Here is a 17,161-nt window from a genome sequence, read left to right as displayed (position 1 = left end):
GGGAGCCCGAGCAGCCCGAGGGACAGGCCCGGCACGAGTTGCCAGTCCTAGAGCCGGAAGGCATCCTGACGCAAGGCTGACGTTGCCCAGCCGTCAGCCACATTTTTTTATTTTTTTTGTCAGGCGCGTGCGCTTCAAGCGCGCGTCGTCCGACATGATTTCAAAAGTGGGGTTCGCGGCGCACTTCGGCAAAGTTACCGTTGTGGAGGCCACATGGCTTCCCCACGTCCGTTGGATTTTAACAGCTACAATTTGTGGACCATTGGATTTCCAACGGTAAAAAAATTTTAAAAAGCTAATTTAATATTAGCCGTTGGATTTGAGATCAACGGTTCACGTTATTCGTCTTTATAAATTAAAAAAATATATAAAAATAAATAGTTTCAAAATCAGAAATCTTACCGTTGTGCCACATGGCACAATTTGGAGTGTTGGAATTCAAATTTTTTTTAAATCCAATGGCAGAGATTAATAAGGGGAATAAAAAGTTTAAAAAATGTAAAAAATTAATAAAAATCTGAAGAAAAAAAAAATTGATTTTACTTTTTTATAAATACTTTCTCATTATCTTCTACCTTACACCACAATTTTATATTTTCTCAACTACTTTCAACCACATTCCTATCTTTCTCTCAAAGTTTCAATCCAATTTTTTTCCAACAAAATGACTACTAATGCAAGTATGAATTGGAGGATACCAAAACAATGCTCCACATCCTTTTTGCACCCCTTTTGACAGCTTTGCAAAGTGTTTTTCCTTTGCACTTCGCGGACGTGGCACTGTTTTGACAAACGTTGACTACCTTGGGTAAATGTCGTCTGCTAGGTAGTATGGCCCATCATACTTACGTCCATTGATCCAGTATGTGACTTTTAGTGCATTTCCTTGCAGAACATTGTTGAACACTGGGGATTGCGCAATGACATTGAGGTCATTTTGAGCTCCCGGAACCCCGAAAAATGCGTGCCAAATCCATGTATCAAAAGATGTCATCGCCTTCAAAATGATACATTTTAATCCTTTTATGTCCCCATAAGCACCTTACCATGCACTTGGACAGTTTTTCCAGGTCCAGTGCATACAGTCGATGCTTCAAATCATCTCAGGAAAACCTCACATCTCACCCTTCTTCAGAAGCCTTTGCAAGTCCATCTCAGTAGGTTTCCGGAGGTACTCTGCGGTGTAGATAGATTCGATTGCTCCGTAAAACCTCATCAGGGATTTAATAATGGTTGATTTCCCCATCTTAGCTATCTCGTCCACTTGGTCTGCAGATGCTTCATATGTAAGCATCCGCAAGGCAGTATTAATTTTTTGCTCAGGCAGAAGACCCATAGCACCAAAAGCATCTTTCTTTTGCATGAAGTAAGAATCATGGTTTCAAACAGCGCCCATGATTTTGTTGAACAAATGTTGTTCCATTCTAAAACAACTTCTAAAATACATATCAAGGAATGCACTGTTACGGACAAAATAATCGTCCAAGAGATTCGTACCTCGTCGTTGCCTGCTTCTATCAAGGTTTGTCGAACGGCTGGGCCTACTAATCTGAGCCACATCTTGGATGACTTGACGGGAATGTGAGGTTTTGGCCATTCTTGCTTCGTCATCTCTCCTTCTATGCTCCTCATCATCTTCCATCTCATTTTGGGCTACCTGGAGATTGAACATTCCTTCTGATTGGTTAAACAATTCTTTCTCTTGCTAATCGATTTCCCACATCATCCTTGAAGAATAAGACATTGCAAGAAGGAAACATAAACTATGAATAATGATAGAAATTTTGGTGAAGAAGAAAGCAGAAACTATGAATAATGATAAAGATCTTGAGAAAATTGGTGTGAGATTTGTAAAGATGGATGGTGGATTATATGGAGGATTCAGAAAGGATTAGGTTGTAGATAATGCTATGTGGCATGCCGTCATTTGTTAAAAATCTGATTGTAAACAGATTATGACACGTGATGCGACATATTGGTTAATAATCTTATCGGAAATCGATCACCAATAATTGTATTTTCAGATAATGAGACGAGGCGCAACGAGAACGATTAAAAATCTTATCGGAAATCCATCACCAATAATTGTCTTTTCGGATAATGACACGTGGCACAACGAGAACGATTATAAATCTTATTCGAAATTACAAATAAAATTATTTTGTATTATTTTGTAAATAAAAAAATTGTAATATTTTATTGTCAATTGCTAGGGCTATTCAGTGTAGGAGTGGAAATGCAAAAGGCAATTACTGTTCATTAAGGGCAGTTACTGTTCACTGGGTGGATAGCATAGTGGATAGCCCTAGGGGGCCTCCACCACGCTGGAACTGCTCTGAGGAAGAGAGGGCCATAGGGGACCGGCGGTGGGAGAAACAAGAGTTTCAAATAGGGTTGTTCGGGTGAAACGCAGTTAAAATAAACAAAATTTAACCTTAGCCGCAGGATTTGGATGAACGGCTTGGATCAGCTTGAACCCTTTTTAATAAGGATTTAGAGTTTATTCATGGATGTGATATTCACACACTCCTTTTTACTTCTCACACATTTTTTTAATTTTCGACTGTCAGATCGAATGAATTAAAAAAGATCAAAAGACAAAAATTAACAAGAGATGGGTGAGAAGTAAAAAGGGGTTTGTGGATAGCACACCCTTTATTTATATGTCAATGCTTGGGAGACTTAATTTTTAAACTAAATTTGCAAATAGAATCATGCATCACTAATAAGGTATAAGCACGTTAATCAATGCTTATGTAATAATCCAATCATTAACATCCACATCATTTTATTTACAAAATTTGGTTTAGAAATTTGGTCTCCCTAACATTACTCTTATTCATATTATAGTTAGTAAATTTGTGTATAATACGTGTGCTAATGATTCGTAGATTATATGTTTTTTTTAATTCCGTAGTACGATACACGTGTAATACACATACATAAATATTTTTCACGTTAAAAACACGTGTTGTGAAATTGAAAATATGTGTACAGTGGAATATAAAGTAAATAAGACACAATATTTACAATGTTCGATAAATGTGCCTACATCCTCGGGATAGCAGTAGTAATTTCTCTCATTATCTGAAATAATAGAAGTACAAAGTAATTCTCACTATTTTTCTCTCTATCTCTCTAGCCTTTTTTTTCTCTCCTCTATTTCTTTTCTTTCTTCCGTATCTTCTCTTCTACTACTATTACATTTGTAAGCTAATAGGCCATTATATAGAAATTGTAAGATGTGCTGCTTAGGAGGGTTTGATAAAAATCCTTAAAATTGTGTGCATCTCCACCCACTTTTCTTGACTTTGTCTATACATAAAAGTTCATAGTAATATTCGCCTTTACAACAACACGTTATTTTTACTCATTTTTCAATACATATAAAATTTACGCATTCTACTTGTACTTTTTCATATTGCTGAATAAAATATATTTTAAATTAGAGTACAAATTAAATTTTTTTTACATGACCGATTTTTTTCAAAATATTATTTTAGCAAAGTTGTCGAATAGCACAAGAACAAGGGATGTTGATGATGCCTTAAGTCTGACATCTTCCAATTACTTGCTAAAACTCTAACCCTCACGCTTCAAGAACTTTCACTGTGAAGATTAATGGTCAGAGGAGCTCCCTCTATATCCTCATGAGCAATGGCGGATCAAGGAATTTAACCTTGTGGGGTTGTAGTGTAAAACATCTAAGCGTGTGCACGCCCAAAAATTTTCAATTTTTTCGTTGAGGTATTTAGGGGTGGTTTGGGAGTAAGGTGCTTAAAAAAAAAGCACTCATGAAAAAAAGCTGTGAGGGTTTTAGGTGTTTGGTAAACTGAAAAAAAGGGCTTATTTTGGAAGCTGCTGTGAGAATAAGCTGAAATCAAAGAAAAAAGCTGAAGCTGCTATTTGCAGCTTTGGAAAACTGGCTTTTTTTCAAAGCACACGGAGCTACAGTGCTCCTTTAATGAAAAGACCCACTATCAGACTGTGTTTTTTCCAAAAGCACTTTTACAAAAAAGTTTACCAAAGACTCTACTGATTTATTTCACAGCCGCTTATTCTCACAGTATAGCCGCTTATTCTCATAGTAGTTTTTTTTCAAAGAACAGCAATACCAAACCAGCCCTTAGTCGAGCACTTAGTGGACATGTTATTACCTTCCTAGTTCTGTACAACAACTTCGAAGGGCTAGCGTCGAGCATCACTTGCAAAGGCCTATTGAATTCTGCCGAAGAGCCATCTCATCAAACAGTTTATGCGCATTCTCAAGTCCCATGCCAGATGGTCCTCCGGCGACTTTCTTCATATGTTTTCCGACTTCCGTAGGGTCCCGGGACCCAGGAGGATCCCCCTCGAATCTGCCGCTGCTCACGAGTAGAGAGATTCTATGGTGTATTGTCAACTTCTATTCAATTCATTGCTTCCACAAATTATTTGATAAAAAACAACTCGGAATTGGAAGAACAAAAATTTGGAAGACGGCTTGGGTTTCAAAGAAACAGGGAAACATGTGAAACCTACACTCAACTAGTTTAATTTAATTTCATGTACATGTCTATGCAAGAGATAGAAAGAGGGTGATAAATAAATTGTCCGTTACACTCAAGATTTGACCCTCGATCGGCTTCAGTTTACCAAGGTGAAAATATATTACTATATTAGTAACCTTAACATCTAACAAGCTCAACAGTTTCGCACTCCAATCCTTCTTTCCTTTACTTTATGGTAAGTTCTAACTTCTAACTTCGAGCAATAAAATGAAGCACCATTTACTGCAACAAGCAACATAACCAGAGGCTTAGATCGCTCCAAAAAGGGGTCCAAAAACAAAGCACCACTTGCTGCAACAAGAAAAAGTGAGAGACCAAGCGCATACGATGATACAAGTTGCGAGAAATAAGAACATAAAATTGCATCCTAGGAGGATTGAACTCGCACTGTTTTGATGCATTGTCGTCCTCTGAAATTATTAGACAGAACCTGAGACGCTTTGACAATATTGATTATCTTCGCTAAACAGATAGATTACCCGTAAAAGTTGAAATTAGAGGGTCTTGCGAATATAAATGGTCGCACTGTTTCCCACATCGTACCCACACCCACTGTCTGCAACTCCAGCCCGATCTGCTGTCGCACGTCCACCAGTCGTCCGATCTATTGTCGCAACTCCACCCGGATTTCGGCTGCTCGCACCTCCACTCGGTTGTGTATATTTTATCCGATTATTTGTTGTATGTGTAAAGGTTTTTATATGATGTACAAAGTGTTCGCCATTTTCTGGTTTTTTTTATTTTTTTTATTTTTTTTTATTTTTTATCTTGTGAATTGAGGAGATGTGCTAACTCGTATTTTCCAAGAAGAACTAACCTCATTGTTGGCCTTAAGTTTCAAAAATCCCACAAAAATCATATAAAAAAAGAACAAGCCTTTGCTTGCTCATAGTCAATCATGCGCGGACACGTATCTAAGTTTTAATTTTTTAATCAAAAACTTGGACACGTCTCCGTGGGTAATAGGTCATCAGCGGCAACTGCTGCTGATCTTTTCAGTAACGAAGTTGTATCCATAGAAAAATAGCTCAGGCCAAAAAAAGAACAAAAACACAACCTGACTAGAACCGAGTCGGAGAGAGCGAACCGGACGAAAATAAAGAAGAACTAACCTGATTGTTGGTAAACCAAAAATAATCAGTTAGATCCCGATTTAGAGAGCGAACCGGACCAAACCGGTCCGGCAACGAGTGAGAAATAGTTACACGCATTGGTTAATGGATGGTTGACTGCTTATTTGGATGGTGGATGCGGACATTGAAATTGGAAGTTGGTAGAGAATTCTACCAAGGAATTTTATTATCTTCCTAGGTCCAATTATAGATGGTAGTTAATGTATGTATTGTGGCACTTGTGGGGAAATATTTTTAGTCTATTGAAACACGAGCCGATACACTATTTGTCATAATATATCTAAAATTACTATCATTGACAACATTTATAGAAAGGTTTATCATGTTCCAAATACTTTTTAGGCTTACTAGTCGAAATGCCTACTAAAACTACTATTAATTCTCAGTTTATCCTCTGAAACTGGTTTTGTCTCACTTTGCCCCTTTGAAACTGAAATTTTCAACTTTTTTGTCTCGCTTTACCCACTTCAGTCAATGGATTGTTAAATTTAAGGGTATATTAGACATTACATATTTTTACACATTTATTTACTTCTAGCCTACACATTAAACAAGTCTCAATTTTATTTTTGAAACTCTAATTCAAACACATAAATTTTGGGCATTTTTAAAAATAAATTATTCAATCAATAAAAAAACTCTGAACAACAAAGCCAAGTAGAATTTGTTGCCCCACAAGCTAATTCTCAACCACAAGAAGTACAACCATCTTTTGAACAAGCTCATGCCTAGTGGAATCAATGCTCAACAATGTGATTTTTTTTTTTGTTTCAGACTGTGTACATTTGCTTTAAATGATTTTTTCAGTTTGAGAAGTATTTTAGATATGATAGCTTAATGATATAATGATTTTGTTGTAACGAATATTTTTCAATTGCAAAGTTTCGAGCCAATTTATGGATGTCTTGCAAGTGAAATGACTCTACAAACAAAATATAACCTTTATTTTGGTTGATACAATGATTTTGTTGCTCGGAATTTTTCTATTGATTGAATAATTTATTTTTAAAGATGCCCAAATTTTATGGGTTTGAATTAGAGTTTCAAAAAATAAAATTGAGACTTGTCTAGTGTGTAGGCTAGAAGTAAATAAATGTGGAAAAAAAAGGAAATGTCCAAAATACCCTTAAATTTAACAGTCCATTAACGAAAGTGGGTAAAGCGAGACAAAAGAGTTGAAAATGTTAGTTTCAGAGGGTAAAGTGAGACAAAAAGGTTGAAAATATCAGTTTCAGGGGGCAAAGTGAGACAAAATCAGTTTCAGGGGGTAAACTGAGACTCAATAGTAGTTTCAGGGGCATTTCGACTAATAATCCTGTTTTTTAAGCTACTAACACGTGAATCGTCTTTTCAAAGTTAACATTTTTGGATGTACATGTAATTTTCAAAACTATGATGTCATTGGTCTTGGTTCTCTTATGTGATAAATTAACATGTCCTCCGGTATTTTAATTGTTATGGCTCGATAGTGGCTTCTATTGCCCTCCTTTTGTATGCATGTATGACTTAGTTTTGTTAGCCTCTACTTGTTGGGTTATGTTTTTCCCTGCTTGAGATAACATTGTAGTCCCCATTTGGGGTAGCTTCAATGAATTCATTTTATTGACAAAAAAAATAGAGCCTATAAAGTACTTGTCTTAGTAACTAACTCAAAAAAGAAAATCACCAAAAAAGAAAACTCAAAAATATAAATTGAAGTTGAAATTTTCTTTTAGGATCAAAAGCACATACATAATTGTCAAATAAAAAGCGCATATATAATTGTCAAATAGAAAGCGTATACATAATTGGCCAAATAGAGAACACATACATTGGCTTCTCTTTACAAGTTTATTAAATAACAGCAAATCCAAACCCAACTAAAGATAACATAGGAATTAACTCAAAACAACTTTTTCTTATTCGCATCAAATATTCCCCGTCCAAAAGTAGAAATGAATAACTCAACAAGCAACGGAAATTGCATCCATATGAACGAGGTAACTGGAACACTGGCAAGCAAAATGCTTGGAATAACAATCAATGATTTCCCGTCAAGCATAATGTAAAGGCCACAAGAAAAGACAATCATCATGGTGGCGATAGACAAAAAGAGAGTGAAAAGGCCTATTATCATTTTGGTGGGCAAGGATTTAGAAAAATCATCTTCAGAATAACGGGACGTGAGAATGCCCAAAAACATGATAACCGAAGTTGTTGAAGAAAAGAGCGAGATTGCATCTGAAATTATAAATATTGCGAATACCTTGCTAGTTAAGAATGTACGAACATCTTTCTTTCCATCATTGTCACCGAGAACTGTGAATGTTGCAGCAAACATTATGGTGACAATAAGAGCACCAACAACTGTACAAGAAGTTGCTGTTTCCTTCATTGACTTTTCTGCCTCTTTCCCCAATTCTTTGTGATTCTTCGTAAATACTTTTTGTGGTGTCATATCATCTTTGTTTACAGATTCACAATCCTTGGGATTTGCAATGCTCTCCACCTCCTGCATTTTTTGCCACAAAATTATATATGGATGTGACTCTGAAATCTTTATTTCTCCATATAAATCCTAAAACTTTAGTTGTTTGAGACACCATATAACCCAAAATCAATAGTTAAGCTTGTAGGATTATAGTATAGTAGTAGTTAAATAATAATGTTTTCCTTTTTAATTTCAATTTTTCCTGTTATGCTTGTGCATGTCGGCAAACTTTTTGTTTTTATTTTTAATTTTTAAAGAGAATAATTTTTGCATTCTCATTTTTTTCTTTGAAATTGAAGAAATAAAGTAACAAAAATATGTGAAGGAGTAGGAGAAAATAAGAGTAAAATTATAGCTGCAAATATATATAAACAACACAGAGGCACAATCTTTCATAAATATAAGCATGTGTATATAGAGAGATACAAAATAGTCACCTTGAACCATTGTAATTCTCTTTGCATTTGCAAGGCTGCACCTTGAATGTGACCAATTTGTGACATTGGGGTAATACGTGCTACCGTATGTAGCAGATTATTGCCAAAGTCATCTGTCATCCCCACTCTTTTCTGTATTTTGGTCGGACTGATCGAGGCCAAGTGTATTTCGAATTTTGGGCAACGGATCAAGGAGATATATAAGATTATAAACTTTGTGTTGACGGCATTCAACGGCAATTTGAAACAGGCTCTGACCTTTTTGGTTCTTAACTCCAAATAAAGGATATGTGTCATTTCCAAGAAAATTAGTAATATACTCTACATGCCCTCGTTCTGCTGCCACACATAGTGCTGCTTCCAATTTCTTTCTTTTATTAAAACTCATACTTTCACTTGTCATACTTTCACTTGCTGCTTTACACATAAGAGGTAGAAGCTGCTTGACCCGCTCATGTATCAATTTCATATGATATATACGATGGATTCCTAGATTCATTAAAAACAAATGCAAATCATTTTCAAATAATATTGACTATTAATAAAACAATCATTAAAATATCAATTAACGATATGAATGTGTATGTGGCATACCCAAAAGTGTTTGGAGATTCGCCACTAGTCTTCGGAATAAACCAATTCCTGCATTACAAGTCAAATTTGATGGAAAAAAAAAACATTTTATTTACCATAAATGGGTCATTCTTCTTACTCTGTTGGCATACTCACCTATGTGTATTACTTTGCTTTTTTCTGTTTTCTTACAAAAATATTACTTTTATCACATTTCTATATCACATTTGTACCATCTTTTTAATATAGAACAACAAAATTCATATTCTATATTATGAAAAAAAACATCATATTTTGTGCACAAAACATATAATCCGTAGTCAATGAAACTTCAAACTTAATTAATTTTTTAACAATGTAAATGCAAAAAATTATAAAGATATAAATTCATCTTAGAGCATCTCCAAATGAGATGTCAAATTCAAAACGTCAAATTTCAATTTGATGGCTGACTTGGCAATTTGACATATTGTCAATAATTTCCTTCCACCCAATATGCCAAAATTTATTGTTTCATTTATGTTTTCTTTAAACAAAAATATTAAAAGTTGGGCTGTTGATGACTTAAAAATAATAACATAATACTTAAATATGCTAGTATTTAAATGAAGGCAAGTGGAATGCCTTTGGAATTAGCAAATCCTTATTTGACGCTAGAGTCAATTTTGACATCTCCATGTCTATATCAGCTTTGACATCTCAGTTGTAGTAAATGGTACGTTATTTGTTACTGTTATATGTCTATGTGACATTTTTAACATCTCATTTGAAGATTATCTTACCAGTTTTATCGAATCCCCAAAGGGACTAAATTCAACTTACCAGTAAACAATTCAAAATTTGAAAGCAAGTAAAAATTAGAAAACGATTTTTTCTTAGGAAAACTAATGAAAATGACTTGAAAACTTTGAGTTTTAACAATAAGGACAAAATAAATGGTAAAGTGAATAGTACCAGGATTGACTTTTTAGTGTAAAATTATGGTTTTTCGTTAAAGTGAATAGTACTGGAAGCTTTTCATTAAAGTTCCTTTTTTTCTTTGGTTTTTCTGTGCGGCAATGCCCCAACTTTTTGTTGAATTTTACCATCAGCTGAAATATATATATATATATAAAAGAAGCCTTTAAGGGAAGAGATCTTCAATTTTTTTTTTTATAAAAATGAGGATTATTTGTGGCAAGGGGCGGATCTACTAAGGGACCGGGGTGGTCCCAAAACCACCCGAAAGCTCGCATATGGGGCTATTGAAACCTCCGAGGACCACCCAAGTTTGGGCTGTGGCAGTGGAGAGTAGCAGCCATGGCTGCCAATGCACTGCTCGTTCTGTTGTAGGACGAGAAAGAAGATGACTTTTTTGTTTTAAAATGACTTGAAATGACTTGGCCAAAACGCACCGTTTTGAGCCAAGCCAATAAAAAAAAATTTAAAAAGCCTTGTCGACTACATTTCATTGTGATTGGACGTCCTCTAGACTCCACTTGATGGGCTTTTGTATAATTCCAAAGTCAAAAACAATTTAGAGACTTTAATAAAAGGGAAAAGATTAAATTAAGTGGGATTCGTCAACTTTTCCAACCAGTAATAAACTTTTAACTTCTGCAAAAAAATAAAAATAAACTTTTAACTTACCCTCTTCATCGTTATCCTTCTTGCTTAACCACTGCCTATTGGGTTGTATCTTTCTTGGCATTAGGGATTAGCCTCTAGGTTTGCAAATGTCTTCCATTTTTCATTTTGATGCCAAACCCCTAATTAGGGTTATGCAAGTTTTTCTTGGGGAGCCTGGTTTATTTATTAGTGCATGTTGTGAGAACTTGTCACTCAAGTGATCAACATAGTGTTTATCTATGTATATCTCAAGAGTTTTGATAGTTTTGCATCCACAACAAGAATTATACATTATGTAGTTGTATTCATTTTTCATTTTGGTAGACAAATAAAACGAATTATCCTCCAAATATTCGAGATGAGGTCCAAAGAGCATATATATTGATGGAGCTTTTTAGAGCTAAAGATCATGATTTTCCATTCACATTCCAAAAATATTCCAAAAAACCGCCTAGGTGCCGCCTGGCCCTCCGCCTAAGAGCCACCTAGGACCGCCTAGCTCTAGACTGATTTTTCAAAACAATTTGCCCAAAATCGGGGCGGGCCTTCACCGCCTAGCGCCAAGCCTTATATTAAAATCTTGGATCCGCCACTGGTTGTGGGGTCCACACCACATCGAATTTTAATGATCCGAACCGTCTATTTTTCAAGTTGTACCTCATAGATCATCCTTGCAAAATATTAGCCAAATCGGAAATATCTAAGGCATCTAATTGGGTTCAAAGAAAAGAACAAATACTTAGTTATATAAGAAACAATGAAATTTGATCTTGATAATTAAATAGGCAAATAGTTTCAGATTGAATTGAATTTTTGCAAGGATGATCTATGAATCGAGACTAACAAAATAGACGGTTTGGATCGTTGAAATTTGATGTGGAGTGGATCACACACCTAATCACTATTTTTTTTCAAAAAATGGGGATCCCTTTGCATAAAGGACCTGTGTGTGTGTATATTTATTTTCTTTTTTTTTATGTTCCTCAGTTCCTACCTTTTTTAACCTTTAAGCTCCTATACTACATGAGATATCTTAGATTTGATTCTTGCCAAAGGCAAATTCGAACCAAATTATTATGGCAAATCCATTGTGAGTTTTAGCCCACTCTCCTCGTGGGCTATCCTCCAGTGTAAGTGCTTTACAAAATAAAAACTTTTAGTTTTGGAATCAATTCTAGATTTCAAATTTTAATTCCTTTTTATGTATGCATGTCAAAGATTGGGGACGAGGAAGGTGAATCAAGGTATTTTCTAACCTAGGCCGAGAAGAATGGAGAGTTGTGGGTGAGATCCGAGAAGACCCTTTTCTATTTCGGTTTTAAGTTGGTTTTGGACAAATTCACTATAATCTACTCATTTTGTTTATGTTTTGTGATCTAGGTATTTTGCTAAGTCAATGTGACCAACTTAAATTACATGACTCTAGCTTAACATTCTATCTACTGATATCATGAATACAATCGTTTGGAAATATGGAATAAAGATGTGCATATATTTTTGTAGTAGCATGCATTATGGAACAATTAACCATGGCATTAACAAAAACCAAATTGGATTGCAGACATGTAAAATACCTGAGGAAATGAGATGTCTTTGATTCTCTTTTTTGTTTGAGAGATGCATTTGATCACTACGGTCACTTTCAGGAACATTTACATTAGTAGGAAGATGTTTTATGCGTATACCTATCAAGATAAGAATACAAATTCAATTATTAATTCAATTAAATTTTATGGGACAAAGCGAGAATGCCTTTAAATTTTAGGAGTCGTTGTAGTAAATAAGCCTATAATGTTTATTATTACACTTACACAATATCACAAACCAAACATATAACCCTTAAGTTGGCCCAAAAAAAAAAAAAACATATAACCCTTAAGATTGATTACTTTAACCATTCCAGCATTGTTAAACATTCCCAAAGAACTCAACCCTCTAACCAAACATATAACAATGAATTTTCTTAATTAGCTATGGATTGTCACTTAGAAGTACAGTCTAGTGGTATTTCTTGTCACTTGTAAATAAGAGGTGCGAATTCTTAACCAATTTTTTCACCCCGCTCATTAGTGTAAATATATATATATATATATATATATATATATATATATATATATGATGATGATGATGTGTAATCCTAGTAAGTGTCTAATTCTAATTGTGACTCACAAAATTAGACTTATATCAAGTTTTATCGTAAGAAAAAAAAAATATAATGAGAAAATAAAAAGCAATAATTTACTAACCATAATAGATCAAATTTTCCCATAAACTGAGTCGGCTTCCACTTTTGAATGCAAAACGGTTATTGGCCAATGCTACTAAGGGGATATACCCGTCGATGTCGGTAGCCATAGCCAATTCTGGGTAACGTTGAATTAAATCCCACGCAATATCTATATATAATAGAAGTATGAAAAAGAACATTGTAAGTATACATACAAAATTTGTAACAAAAAAAAAAAATCACACAACGAAAAATTGTACCAAATCTGTTGTAATAAAAACCGAGAGAAATAAGTTGAGCGGCTTCGACAACTCTTAATGTTTGGGGTGGAGTAAGGGAATAAAGATAACGAGCCATTTTTTCCCCTTTAGGCTTCCATTGGGCCACTACAACGTTGTAGGTATCGTGACACCTTATTAATTTGGGGTTTTTTTTAAGCATGCATTCAGCTACTTCAACCCTTTCTGGATAACAATTTACTAAATGATAAAAAGCTGTGGCACCGGAACAGTCTTGTATTTCCAAGTCTTCCCTTGCCATTAAATCCACCAACTGTTGTATAATGCGCACGCTGCAGCTCATGATATTCAGGATTGCATAGTGAAGAACTGTACCATTCTTAAAATGATCATGCTGCACCACAAATGGAATTTTTGCATTCCCTGCCAGCTTGCGATGTTGGCGAAGAAACTTGATCACATTATCCCAATCATTAGACTTCACATATTTGACGAAAGTTTCAGAGATATCCTCGGCATTGCTCTGATCATGTTCTGCATGCCGTGTTTGTTACTTGCTAAATTTCCCATAATCGCATAAAAATAATTAAATACAATGTGAAAACAAATGGGAAATTCTACGGAAAATTTAACAAAATAATCCTACATTGAAAAATAATAAACAATATATAAAAGAGATTACACCCCTAATTAATATTACCGAGGTCTATTGGTGATGTAAGTGGTTTGCCATACTATTACTATTAAATAGAAGGGGTTTTTGAACATTAGTCCATGCAAAAGATTAGAATTATAAAAAAAAAAAAAACTTGGTGCTAGATTACATATTCAATTTAATCCCTTAAAGTGTACTTTTATTAAAATTTATATTCTATTTTTGTTATTTAATGTCTCCACATTAAAATTTTAATTTTTTTAATATGCACATATTTTGTTCCAAAAAAAAAATATGCAAATATTAATTCTTTATATATGAACATAAATAAGAAAATATTAAAAGAAATTAGTGACACAATATGTAAATACATAAGTGTACAAAAATGACTATACCGAAATGTTTGTACAGACGTATATATTATGAACCTAAATGTATGTACTGAAATGTATTATATTGAATTAATGCACCTAAATATTAATTCCGAAATGTACGTATCGAAATGTATTATATTGAATTAATGTACCGAAATATACATACCGAAATGTATTATATTGAATTAATGTACCTATATATTTGCATCAATGGATATAAATATATCAAATGAATTAATGTACATAAAAGAAGATTATACATAAATAAATTAATTTACAGAAATAAAGATCATTAATTATTATTAAATAGAATTATATACAAGTATTAATTTGTATAGATATATACCTCCAGTGACAGTGAGAACTTCTTCCAATGCCGGATCTGGTGTAGCACCATGATCGATCGGAGTTGGATACACTTCGCCAACTAACATGTCCTCTGAAAACGAGAATTTTTTTTATTTTTTTATGTTAAGATGACAGATGTTATCATTCAATTCTTAATTTTCTTTTTCTTTTCCCTTCATATATACAAATGCATATGCGTGTGAAAATAATTACAAAATATTCCTCATCAACTTTTCATGTATGTACGTACGTCTTTCATGTGATGCTCTTTCATGTAATGGTTCATATCGCTTCATATCAATTCAAATTAATATTCAACGAGATTTTATGTTATAGAGCATTATGAAAGAACAAAAATGAAACAAAGTTAGCTGTCTAACACCACTTGAGGAGGGCAAGTGCCATAGTGAAAATCAAGCACCCTTGTGGCCCTCCTTAACCAAATTTGAGGCTTCCTTTTCTCCTCAGAACCCCACCTAACTATTGACAAAAAAAAAAAAAAAAACGACATTACTCTGTATAAATGCTAAGAACAAGAGAAGAAATCATAGTATGTGTGTTTATATTTTGAAAACAAGGCAATCAACAAGACCCAAGAACGAAAACAAATCAAAGTCCCGATTTGACAAGGAAGAAACTACAATCCAAAATATAAACAATTTTGAAAATATAAGTCTCCAAAATGGTTACAAGATTTGGAAGATGAAAAGAAAAAATTAAATCAAATGAGAGAAGTGGAGAGAAATTTATAGAAACTTGAAAGAATCTCATTCTGGCATGAGAAGAGAAATTTGAACAACTACTAACACAAGTAAGAAAATCTTCTCACAAAAGAAAAGGACCAAAGTAAAGTATAAAATCGGGTAAGGCTCCAATGCTATGTATCATTCAATGTTACGGGGTGTTCCATCCATTAGCTTTGATTTCCACAGTTATTTAGATCTTTTATTTTTAATCTCAGCATTTCATTTTCTTTATCTTTCTTTTTTTGGTCTACTTGCACCTTTTTACAAATTTACTTAATCAACACTTATGTAATTCCTACTGATGATTGGATTATTACTTAAGTGTTGATTACCTTCCTATTGGTGACGTATCATTTGGTTGCAAATTTAGTTTAATAATGTTTGGTCTCCCTATCATTATCCTTTCATTTAACATTCCAAACAAACAAATACAGACGGTCGATTGGGGACAATGTTGTAGTGACCTAGAAAATGATCTGGAGTGAATTTGCTCCAACAAGGGAACTATAGTAAACTCTTAAACAGCTACCACATGTACCAAAACTACACACGCCGCCATACTAATCTAACACAAAACGATAGATGCAACATATTTGTAGCAGTGACCATAAGTCAACACCGAACAGTAAGGCGCAACCTATACCACAAAACGATAGATGCAACACATTTGTATCAGTGACTACAATAAGTCATCACCGAATAACGTGGCCACATAAAGTCATCACGGAGAAGCGATAACAGGCTTGATCCCGAGATCCTCCAAACACCAGGATAGGCACGTGTTGGTCGACACCTGAAGGTGATGAAGTCATACTAACATGCATGAGAACTATGAAGAAATAGCGAACATAAATAAAACTCGTAGATTTAACTATAATGAATATGCAATTGTGGAACGTGTTCATAGCGTACAACTAAACTAGAACATTGAAGAAGAATATTATAAAAATGTACGAACAAAGGAAAAAGTCCTACACCGAGAGGACTCGAAGATATTGATGTAGGAGTGTCTTGACGCCAAGATTGTACACCTCGATTCTAAGTCCTGAGGGGGCGCAAAACAAAACATGAGTGGACCAAGTTTATATATGTAATACTAAAACAGTTATTCTTCAACGTACTAACCCCCAGTTTATGAAAACTCATATAACATAATAAGTAATAGGTTTTTCGAAAACCATAGCATGCCATAAAACCATCATAAAACATATATCATATATAGTATGTTGAGCAGTGGTATCACAATCTCCCGAAGGTCATATATAAATATCTTTCACCTGAAGGCACTACATCGGTTGATGATACCAATACGGACTACCCATTTCAATTGTTGTGCCTTCCCGAAGCCATATATAAATATCTTCTGTTCGAAGGCAATACATTGCTCGGCCGAAGCCATATATAAATATCTTTTGCCCGAAGGCACTACATTGCCTGATCGAAGCCATATATAAGTATCATTCGCCCGTAGATACATAGTATGAATAACCACTAAGTAAGCACATAAAATCATGAACATAATCTTTCCAAAATATATCTCATCGAAGCCCAATAGCTCAAACATCATATCATAAATCATAGGAGCGTTCTAGCTCAAATCATTATAAAAAACCATATTCAATAGTATATAAACATAACTATTTCAAAGAACGTAAATCCGCTAAAGCATGATATTTCATAAAGCGTAAATCTGATTTACTCATAAACATTTCATAAAACGTAGCCATAAGATCATGCTTTTCATGTATGCATTTCTAATAGAAAAATCATGCATTTGGGAAGTGGTCCACTCATAGATACT

General features: G+C 34.3%; 1 pseudogene; it reads right to left on the bottom strand.

Annotated features, from left to right (window-relative positions):
• Positions 1–7,560: 7,560 nt before the first annotated feature.
• LOC126611932 (uncharacterized) lies at positions 7,561–14,700 on the bottom strand (annotated as a pseudogene).
• Positions 14,701–17,161: the final 2,461 nt, after the last annotated feature.

This window comes from Malus sylvestris, chromosome 17, assembly GCF_916048215.2.
Source record: "Malus sylvestris chromosome 17, drMalSylv7.2, whole genome shotgun sequence".
Taxonomy (NCBI): domain Eukaryota; kingdom Viridiplantae; phylum Streptophyta; class Magnoliopsida; order Rosales; family Rosaceae; genus Malus; species Malus sylvestris.
The sequence above is the reverse complement of the archived record's forward strand: the minus strand, read 5'-3'. Positions and strand labels throughout refer to the sequence as shown.